The following is a 12,337-nucleotide window of genomic DNA, read 5'->3' on the forward strand; positions in this document are numbered from 1 at the left end:
TAATGTAAATTAAAACAATGAAAATTCATTTTTTTGCCATTTATGTTGGAAAAGATAAAAGTAAATATAATGTTCAATAAATCAATAATTTAATAAGATGGGTGTCTTCCAATTAAAATTGGAAAGAAATAATATGACCTTATACAATAAAAGGTTAAAAACAGTTCTTATCCTTGGTGATCATTGATAATAATTCCCCTTTGAGGAATCAATCCTAAAAAATTAGTGAATGATGTTGATAAAGTAACGTAGGCATTATACATTTATATGGCAAAACATTGCAAACAATTGACATACCCAACAGAAGGAGAGAATTAATTAGATTTTGGTGCATAATAGTGGTCCTCAATCTTGAAATGAGTATTAGAACCACTTATTACAAATACAGATGCTCAGGCCAAACCATGCCCAATCAAATTCTTCTGAATTGGGAGCAGTGTTTCGACATTTTTTATAGAGCTCCCCAGGTGGTAGTATTGATGAGCACCAATGACCCTTATGACTGAATGCTATACAACTATTAAAAGCTTTTAAAAACAAGAGAAAAATGCTTATAGTACAGTGATGGCAAACCTATGACACGCATGTCAGAGGTGACACGCGAACTCATTTTTTTGGTTGATTTTTCTTTGTTAAATGGCATTTAAATATATAAAATAAATATCAAAAATATAAATCTTTGTTTTACTATGGTTGCAAATATCAAAAAATTTCTATATGTGACACGACACCAGAATTAAGTTAGGGTTTTTCAAAATGCTGACATGCCGAGCTCAAAAGGTTCGCCATCACTGCTATAGTATAAGTGAAAAAGAAATAAATTTGTATATTCATTGTGATTTTAATATGTGAATAAAATATTATATATATTAATGGAAAACTATAGCTATGGAGGAATTATAATTAATTTGGATTGCATTTTGGTCTTTAAGTTTCTCCACCCACTCAACATTTTTTTTACAATAAGAAGTGATACTATAATAATCACTAAAAAACAAAAACCCTCTCAGTTATTTTATAATATAATGACTAATACAATTGTTTTTATGCAAACCAAAATATATATTTTATTTTGGGTCAAAAAACTGAGGAAGAGCTAGAATTTAGGAATTATTCTTAACAATCTCAGAAAAACATTCATTGTTCCTGATGATATGGTTTGCTTTGATCCACTTGTGTTTCTGTTTCTAGTCACAGGCTGGAGGACATGTGTTGAATTTGGTTTCTACCAAAGTTCTACCTTATTTGAGGGGAACAAGTCAGGCAGAGAAGTGTGAGTAATGCACCAATTAGGAGGCTGCCCAATCAGATAGGATCTGCAGGAGGTTAATAGAACTCTCAGTGGCCTGGAGAGAAGACTTGCTGTTTTACACATGGTTACATAGAGAAGGTGAGTTTCCCCCGCTAAAGCTGAATTAAATGATTGTGATTGGCAATAGACTTGAGTCCTGCTAAGTGGGCCATTAAAAAAAAAAAGTATACATCTCTGCTTTTAGAAAAAGAGATTCCATGCCTGGCAACTATGCTAGAGATTCTAAGAAAAAAGTGTATTTCAATGAATCTTTTTAAAGATCTTCTACATATTTACTGTACCCTATTTTTGAAGTCAAACTAAAATTCCTGATTGGAAAACTCATTTGATTTAAACTTTGTTATGCAGCAGTGAAATATATGCAGAAACTTTTTCAGGACTATACTAATAAGAAAATAGTAATTTCATAAAAAATAAATAATAAAAAACTGCACAGACTACTCATTTTGTTATTTAAATGAGGCTGTGTTGTCAGTATTGTCACATAAAAGTCTGTCTCATATAACATGATATAGGTAGGGAGGAGAAAAATCACATGTCCCCCCCAAATAAAGGTGGATGGAGGAAATTAGCAGAAAAACTGATTATTTACAACAAAGTGAAGAACTTTGTATGAAATAAATAAGTCACTGAGAAAAAGAACTGTTATATCAATCAAGAAAATATAAAAATTAAATACAAATCAATAGGCTATTGAATAATAAGGAGTTAAAAACCAAATATATCTGCTAAGGAAAGGTATTAGAGTTCACCCTCTATCAGGCCTGGGAGAGTAACCAGTTCTTAGCATTATCAATGCTTCACTAAGTTTTCCATTTACCTTGTAGCTGTCTTATTATTTTTCTTCCCAAATCATCCCTTCCAGTGAACAAGCACAAGACTCTTAGTTTCATTGGATTTGTGCACTAATTTCCAAAAGCAGAATTAGAACTAAATTGCTATGCAAAAGTTTCTAGAAAAGATACTAAGTTTTCACTCTAGTTTGCTTATGCATTGGCAAGATTTGCCTAAATGGCACTACTGATCAATAATTTAGTATCTAAATTAGGAGGAAACTTTTTTTTAATGTTGAAAGACAATTGAGATCCAACATGATGTATAATGATATTTTGAAAACCTCTTTGATAAGACATATAGACAATTAAGTTAGTGTATAGAGACTTTTGTGTTTCATACACCAACCAGGTGAATCAATGAGAACTGAACAAATTAAGTAGATACTGGGTTAGATTCCAAACATTGTCTCTAAATTGTGTGTTCTTTAGAATTTGCATGACTAATTTCTATTTGAGAACTAGGTCTGAAAAATGTGATTCTTTGAAGGAACATTGTGATTTTTGCAAGGATATCTGCCAGTACTTTAGTTTGAGCCCAGCTAGAGATTTTGACAAATGAAAAATTTAATTATATTTTTAGTGTTGAGTGTGTCTTTTCATTTAACAAATATTTTATGCCGTTTAGTTTCATGATTTTGTCAATTTTGGGTCACAGAGTAGACTATCCTCCTTTGAGTAATGGACATATTTTAGAAGTCAATGAAACCAATGGATATTGTCTCAGAAAAAAAAAGTGTACAAACTTAAAAAACACACAGACTAGCATACAATGTCAGGGGATTCACAGACTTTGGTAGGGTAATCATGGACACAAAGAAATAGCTGTTCTAGATTCTAATAACAGTTATTTTAAAATCAATTAATGACTATTTTCAGGTATATCTTTTAAAGGCAAGAGAAATAAAAATATTTTTACATTGATATCAATGGATAGATCTTCCAGACAGAAAATCAACAAGGAAACAATGTCCTTAAATGACAAACTAGAACAGATAGATTTAATTGATATCTTCAAAGCATTTCACTCCAAAGTAGGAGAATATATATTATTTTCAAGTGCACATGGGACATTTTCTAGGCTAGACCATATGTTAGGACACAAAACAAGTCTTAATAAATTTAAGAAGATTGAAATAATATCAAACATTCTCTCTAACCATATGGTATGAAACTAGAAATATATCACAAGAAACAAAACTGAAAAACACACCAAAGACATGGAGGCTAACGTGTTACTAAACAGTGAATGGGTTAGGAATCAGATCAAGAAAGAAATCAAAAGATGCCTTGAAATAAATGAAAATGAGAACACAACAACCCCAAATCTATGGGATACAGAGAAAGCAGTCTTAAGAGAGAAATTCATAGCAATATACACATATTTCAAGAAACAAGAAAAAAAAGCAATCTAACTTTACACTTAAAAAAAAACATGTAAAAGAACAACAAACAATGCCAGAAATAAACAAAATAGGGTCTTAAAAAAACAATGCAAAAAAAATACAAATGTTCAATGAAACCAAGAACTGGTTCTTTGAAAAGATAAACAAGATTGACAAACCCTTAACCAGACTCATAAAAAAAAAGAGGACCCAAATAAATAAAATAAGAAATGAAAGAGAAGTAACAACTGACACCAAAGAAATACAAGGGATTATAAGAAAACACTACGAACAACTATATGTCAACAATTTATCTATGAACTAGATAAATTCTCAGAAACATACAATCTGCCAAAACTCAATCAGGAAGAATCAGAGAATCTGAATAGACAGATTACAACTAATGAAATTGAAGCAGTGCTAAAAAATAATAATTAAAAAAACTTTCCAATAAACAAAAGTCCTGGACTGGATGGTTTCACAGGTGAATTTTACCAAACATTCAAAGATGAACTAACATCTATCCTTCTCAAACTATTCCAAAAAATTCTAGAGGGGAGACTCCCAAGCTAATTTTACAAGGCTAATATTATCCTAATTCCAAAATCACATAAAGATACTACAAAGAAAGAAAATTATAGGCTAATATCTCTGATGAATATTGATGCTAAAAACCTCAATAGAACATTAGAAAACTGGATCCAGCAATACATTAAAAAGATCATACAACATGACCAAGTGGGATTTATTATGGGGATGCAAGTTTGGTACAATACCCACAAAACAATAAATGTGATATGCTACATAAACAAAATGAAGGCTAAAAACCACATGATCATATCAATAGATGCAGAAAAAGAAAAAGTATTGGATAAAATATAGCATCCATTTATAATGAAACACTTGACAAAGTGGGAATAGATGGAACATATCTCAACATAATAAAGGCCATGTATGACAAACCCACAGCCAACATCATACTCAATGGTTAAATCTATAAGTGTTTTCCTTACAGTTGGGAATAAGACAGGGATATTGCTTTCACCACTCTTATGAACTCCTGGAACTCCTAACCACAGCATTTAGACAAAAAGAAGAGATAAAAGTCATTCAAATTAGAAAGGAAGAAGTAAAACTGTCATTATTTGCAGATGACATGATACCATACATAGAGAACCCTAAAAATTCCACCAAAAATTACTAGAACTGATAAATGAATTCAATAATGTACAGGGTACAAAATAAATATCCATAAATTAATTGCATTTTTATACACCAATAATGAACTATCAGAAAGGGAAACTAAGAAAAACAATCCCAATAACAAGTACTTCAAAAAACCCCCCAAAACCCAGGAATAAATGTAACCAAGGATATAAAGGACCTATACTCAGAAAATTATAAGACACTATAGAAAGAAACTGAGGATGGTACAAATAAGTGGAAGCATGTACTGTGTTCATGTAAAGGAAGAATGAACATCATTTAAATGTCCATATTACCCAGAGCAATCTACAGATTGAACACAATTCCCATCAAGAAACTAAAGGCGTATTTCACAGAGCTAGAACAAATATTCCAAAAATATATATGGGGCCACAACAGACTCTGAATCTTGAGAAAGAAGGATCGTGCTATCTGATATCCAACTATACTATGAGGCCATAGTAATCAAAATTGCATGATACTGGCATAAAAACAGACATATAGATTAATGGAATAGAATAGTTGGCAGAAAAATAAACTCACATCTTTATAGTCAATTAATAAGGGGGTAAAGATAGTCTATTCAATAAATGGTGTTGGGAAAATTGAAGAGATAAATGCAAAAAATGAAACTAGACCACCTTCTTACAGTGTACACAAGAAAAAACTTAAAATAAATCAAAGACTTAAATGTAAGACTCAAAACCTTAAAAATATAGAGGAAAACATAGGCAGTAAAATCTCAGACATTTCTGGTAGCAATATTTTTTCATATATGTCTCCTCAGGCAAGGGAAACAAAGAAAACAAACAAACAAACAAACAAACAAACAAACAGGACTACCTAAATCAGCAAAGGAAACCATTAACAAAATGGAATGATAACACTCTAAATGGAAGAACATATTCACCAATGTTGCATTTGGTTAAGGGTTAATATCCAAAATTAAAAAAAAAACTTATACAACTCAACACTAAAAACAAAACAAAACAATCTGCCCCCTCCCCCCGCCAAACAATCCAATTAAAAATGGGGCAAAGGACCTAAATAGACACTTCTTCAAAGAGGACATAAAGATGGCCAATAGGCATAATCATCAGAGTGATGTAAATTAAAACCACAATGAGATATCACCTCACACTTATCAGAATGGCTATCAGTAAATCAACAAGTATAGACGAGGATGTGGAGAAAAGGGAAACCTTGTGCACTGTTGGTGGGAATGCAGACTGGTGCAGCCACTGTGGAAAGCAGTATGGAGTTACCTCAAAAAATTAAAAATGGAACTGCCTTATGACCCAGTGATTCCACTTCTGTGAATATATCCAAAGACACCCAAAACACTAATTTGAAAGAAAGTATATATGCACCCTTATGTTCATTGCAGCATTATTTACAATAGCCAAGATTTGGAAGCAACCAAGTGTTTATCAATGGATGAGTGGATAAAAAAACAAAACAAAAAAACATAAAAAACCTGTGGTCACTTTACACAATGGAATACTACTCAGAAGTAAAAAAAGAAGGAAATCTTACCCTTTGCAACAGCATAGATGAAACTGGAGAGTATTATGGTACATTAACTAAGCCATTCAGAGAAAGACAAATACCATATGATTTCACTCATATGTGGAATCTAATGAACAAAATAAACTAAACAAAATTGAAATAGATTCATAGAGAACATACTGACAGCTGTCAGAGGGGAGAAGGTTTGTGGGGCTGGGTGAAAAAGGTGAAGGGATTAAGCAAAAATAAATAAATAAATAAATAAATAAATAAATAAATAAATAAATAACAACCTCAGAGACACAGACAACAGTATGGTGAAAAAAGAATTTCTCTGACCCATGATAGTCCCACAATCATAATAGAGAAGAGTTATCATTGTAATTTGCCAGAAAGGAACTTCACAGGTACTAGCCCCAATTTGTGATCATTCTGCAAGCACATCATGGGTGGGGCTTTTTAAAGAACTGTGTTAAATCAATACAATAAAAATTAAAAATAAAAACTGTCAAAAATACTTTTAGTTGTGTTTACATAATATTGAGAAAATAGAAATCATTTATATTAAATAATGTAAATTTTGTTTTATTTGTGGTGGCCTTGGGGTGATGTTTGAGATACTATGGATAAAATCTCAATCCCAAACCAGTTTGTTGTGATTGTCATTATCTGTGATCAAATTATACAAAAGAGGGCTTTGTTTCAAGACAAGACCACAGCTACCTGGATTGTAAAGTGCATTCACTTTAAAACTTGTGATTATTATTCTAAAGTAAAATTTCAAAAATACACTGTTACACTCAGTGACTGTGAGCAGTACTAGACCTTTCACAAGATGCCTAACCTGGACAGCCAGCTGCTGTGTGGACTGCCCCCCGCCCCCGCCCCGCACCCCGGCCTGGATTCCTTCATCTCCTAGAACCATGCTCCTTATTCTCTTTATATGATTTCCAGAATTCTACACCATTCCACGGGCCATAGGTCATGTTCCTGTTTTCCATCCTTTGTTGATTCTTAGAAACTTTCAGTAATTGCTTTAAAGAACTAGAATCCTAGAATTTTTGAGTCAAAACATGCCTTAGAGGTTGTGTTCAGCTTTCTCCTCTTACCGATGTGGTCACTGGTCTAATGAAAGTTAGGTGACTTGCTCACCAAAGCCCAGCTGAGACCGGGTCTTCTGCCTTCTGGTCCAGTGCTCTTGCCCACAGTACTAGGATACCTCTGCTTCCTGTCAGTACCATTTCCTGTGCAGTTAAACTATTAATTCACCCCTCCTATGGCTCTCTAAGAGAACTTTTATTTTTCCTGTGAAGTCTGTTAAGATTGGGCTCATGTATTCCCCCACACCAGTAAATTGGCAACTTCTGTCCTTTCTGGCTAGATACTCTGTAAGCCAGTGATGGCGAACCTATGACACGCGTGCCAGAGGTGACACGCAAACTCATTTTCTTGGTTGATTTTTCTTTGTTAAATGGCATTTAAATATATAAAATAAATATCAAAAATATAAGTTTTTGTTTTACTATGGTTGCAAATATCAAAAAATTTCTATATGTGACACGGCACCAGAGTTAAGTACGGGTTTTTCAAAATGCTGACACGCCGACCTCAAAAGGTTCGCCATCACTGCTGTAAGCTGAGATAAAACTTGAAAGGCAGGTCATCTTGTCAACTGATCTCATAATTTTTAAATATTCAAGAAGGAAGTACAGTGGATAAAGTTCTTTAAAAAGCAATACAAATAATCTATATGATGAATTGATTAGATGGGAACATTCATTTTTTCCCAAGATTAAAACATAATAGGTCTATTCTGATACATACAAGGTTCTTAATGATTTAAATTCTAATCTTTTAGGATATGTAATCATGGATCCCCAAGAATAGCATTATAAGGAAACTTCAGTATAATGGACTAGAAACATCTTCACAGAAGAACATAGAAATGTAAAAACAAATAATAAAATAACAAAGCCAATCACAAAAACTCAATCTCATCATTGAATTTTCATTTTCCCTCCTTTGTTGTAGCCAATTATCCATTAAGAACAGGTTTTTTTTTCTGAAAAGTGTCTTCCAAATTTATATATTTTCATTACTATTTCACAGGCATCACCTTAGTCAAAGCCTTTATCATCTGAAACAAGAGCCATTGGCTTTCTCAATCCAGTCTCAGCTAACCAGTGTCAGAATAACTTGCCTCTCTCCTTGTTTTATAGTGCTTTGTCAAAAACCTTCAGTGATTCATGATTGCCTCTAAGATACTAATCTATTCTAATTTTTATGACATTCAAGGCTTCCTAACAATTCAGCTTACACATACCTTTAAAATACTATAATTTCAATATATTTTATTGAGCCAGACATTATGTCAAGTTCTTCATATTCTCATTGAATCTTCATTGAATCCACTTGGCTAGTAAATGGCAAAGGTGGGATTAGCACAGATACCAGGCTTTTAAGCACTCTAATGCCCCTAATACAGTGGTTCTCAACCTTCTGGCCCTTTAAATACAGTTCCTCATGTTGTGACCCAACCATAAAATTATTTTCGTTGCTACTTCATAACTGTAATGTTGCTACTGTTATAAATCGTAATGTAAATATCTGATATGCAGGATGGTCTTAGGCGACCCCTGTGAAAGGGTCGTTCGACCACCAAAGGGGTCGCGACCCACAGGTTGAGAACCACTGCCCTAATAGCTCTTCTCTGTCTCCAGCTAGACTACCAGTTTCCTTTTAGTCTCAAAGATATTTATTCAGAAATGACTCCAGTCTTATGATAGAATCTTCATCAGGAATTCATTTTCCCCCTCTTAGTTTTCTAAAGTTCTTTTCATTTTCTAGTAATCACTCATCAACTTATTCATTCAACGAATATTTATTAACCAGTACAGCTGAATCTTTTTTTATGTTTTTTTCCTCAGACACTCTAGATTCTTTTCATCTCCTGCTTCTTTAAATGCTCTTTTATCTGGAGCACTCACATTTGCTCTGAGCCATACATTATTTTACAGTGTTGTCTCTGCATTTTTTTCTCCTTCTTGGAGGACAGTAACTGTGTCTTATGGTACTTTACCATTTTCAGTCCTAATACAGGACAAGAATATAGTAGGCATGCAATGACTACATGTAGAGTTGATATCTCAGGGAGTTAACTTATGGTGCAAGTTTTCAAGTAACCTACTAAAGTGAAAGAATAGTGTGTTGGATAATAAAAGGAAATCCTTTGACCACAGAACCTAATGTATTTTGAGAAGAGCTTGTGTAGAGAGTGTTTTAAAACAAAATAAAATAAAACAAAGCAAAAGGCTTCCACACTCTCTATTAAATACTGGCAAGAGGGACATAAAAATTACTGGCAGTAGCGACATTATGAATAATGGGAACAATTTGGTCCATCATATACAAAATTTCTAAAGAGGTATTTTAGTGAGATTATAGATAGTTCAAAGAAAGGGACCATCAGTTCAGTTTGTATAGGTGGACAAGGAAAGAATACTAAGTGGTAAAATCAAATACAAGTTTGTTGTGAATACCAAGGAAAATCTGATACTTCCAAACTAACTCTAAGATGAAAATTCCCAGATAATGATATTTTTATAATTCAGTTCTAATCTAATTATGTGCAGCAAATGAAACATCACATTTAGAAAACACTTCTGTTACTAAATTTACTATTTAGAACAGTTTAATTCAGCACGTTTTAGAAATTAAAAATTACATTTATCATCAACAGATATCAAATGCGAACTATGTTTGGTTTAAGTTTATTAAGATATATTTTACTGTGTTTTTAAATATGTATTTCATTCACTAAATATGTTGAATTAATCTTTAATGCAAATACTTAAAATTTCCCATCAAGTTCTTGAGAGAAAAAATTAAACTTAAAATTTTTCTTTCTCATTTAAGATTTCAGGTTCCTTAGCAGTAGGCTAGTATTTTAATATAACTGAAAATATAAAACGCAAAGTATCTTTATTGATTTGTTTCATCTATCTTAACTTCTGGCTTCTATTTTGGTTAGGTGGGAAAATAGCACAAATAAAAAAAGAGCATTGAGTGATAAAAATAGGTTTTATAGAAATAGGGATTGCTGGCTAATGCCGTCTTAAAAGGAAGCTGTCTGAACCTGCCATTCTAAGGGAGCTCATAACAAGAGAGCATGGCGCTTTTCTGTTATTCTCAGACAATGGCTGAAGCCTAAGAATTCTAAATCCATGAATCTTTAAAAATTTTAAGATGATGTCATTCTAAGTGAAACACAAAGCTGCTTATCTTTGAGCTCATCAGGGCTCATAATCATATTTCAAAACAGAAATATATTCTAACTCTCATTTATTTTTATTAAACAATTTAAATAGAAAAAAATGACCCAAAATTTAAATTCTTAAAATAGCCTTACCTACATTTGCTCCTGTTAGTGTTAATGCTAGACATATTATATAGTCTTTCAGTTATTTGTTTCTTATCAGAAGTTGGGTACTTCTTAAGTTACCAATTAGGGCACTATCATTAACCATTTTTAATATACCTAACTAATGGAATGCAATTGATATGCAATTAATACTTTTCACTTTACTGAACAGCAAAACAAACAAAAATCTACAGTGTTCTTTTTACAAGAACAAAGACACTATGGAACTACCAATTCTTTTCATGAAAGAGATACCGTGAAGTATTTTATAAGAATTCAAAGTACACAATAAATCTACCTGCCAAAACTAATGTTTGTGTGAATATAAAAATCTAACACATAAATATTGTGACACTTTTTAAAATATATTTTATTGATTTCAGAGAGGAAGGGAGAGGGAGAGATAGAAACATCAATGATAGGAATCATTGATCAGCTGTCTCCTGCATGCCCCCTACTGGGGATTGAGCCTGTAACCTGGGCATGTGCCCTTGATGGGAATTGAACCCGGGACCCCTCAGTCCGCAGGCCAACGCTCTATCGACTGAACCAAACTATACAGGGTGTGACACTTTTTTTTGTATGATTGCTTAGGCAATCCATACATCTGGCATCTTAAAATTCAGGGATGAATAAATCAGGAATGAATAATGTGTCTCAAATATATCCCATACCTTGCACTAACAGTGGTTCTCAACCTTCCTAATGCCGTGACCCTTTAATATAGTTCCTCATGTTGTGGTGACCCCCAATTTCATTATTACAAATTGAACATAAAGCATAGTGATTAATCACAAAAACAATATGTAATTATATATATGTTTTCCGATGGTCTTAGGCGACCCCTGTGAAAGGGTCGTTTGACCCCCAAAGGGGTCGCGACCCACAGGTTGAGAACTGCTGCACTAAAGGAATCAGTGATTGAGAAAGTCAAAATTAGCTTATATTAGACATCTGACAACAAAATGTGTTATCTGCAAGAAATTCAGTGCTTAGGTTTCTGGTTTCGGTGACTATTGCATCATAATTATCTAATAGCATATATTGTCATTAAAATCAAGTTTCTATTTCATATGTGTCTTCTCACGTATGTGCCTAATCATGTGACTACTATGATTCATGTTCGGAAGACAGTCATCTTTAATAAAAATATATCCTTCTGAGATGATTTTCTTTCATTAAAAACCTCAACAACCCAACTTTAAGGTGATGCCAAGATTCAAGCACATTTGTAACAAAACTACAGAACTGTTTCTGAAAGATGATTACTATTTATTGGCAATAAATTGCCTGAATTCTCCCTCTTTCTTGCACATTTCTTCTTCCTAAAATTTTCTTCTTCTTGGGCCCTAATTGTCTCAGTTACCTGATCCAAAGCTTTTCTAAAATTTTCTAAAGTCACACAAGGTCTAGCCGCATTGGAGGACAATGACAACAAAGAACTACATCTGAGTAGAATCTGAAAGCTGGTCCCTTCATAATCCACATGGTCCACCTTTCTTCTGATATTTCAAATTATGGATGCTATTTAATTTACCTAACTTGTTTATCACCTTGGCTTTCTCCCTTATAGAAGGGCAGTTTGAAATAGAGTACCAAAGGCAAGGAATACTGATGATTTCCACAAACAACATAAAACATGAGAGGTACAATGGAACCCATTAAAAGCAAT

The 12,337-nt window shown here is 33.0% G+C and overlaps 1 protein-coding gene across 4 annotated transcripts in view; it reads right to left on the reverse strand.

Annotated features, from left to right (window-relative positions):
- GRIA4 (glutamate ionotropic receptor AMPA type subunit 4) overlaps positions 1-12,337 on the reverse strand; it is a 413,519-nt gene that overhangs the window by 20,295 nt on the left and 380,887 nt on the right. The gene's annotated exons all lie outside the window — the stretch shown is intronic.

The sequence above is a fragment of the Myotis lucifugus genome, unplaced genomic scaffold (assembly GCF_000147115.1).
Source record: "Myotis lucifugus unplaced genomic scaffold, Myoluc2.0 scaffold_248, whole genome shotgun sequence".
Lineage (NCBI taxonomy): Eukaryota > Metazoa > Chordata > Mammalia > Chiroptera > Vespertilionidae > Myotis > Myotis lucifugus.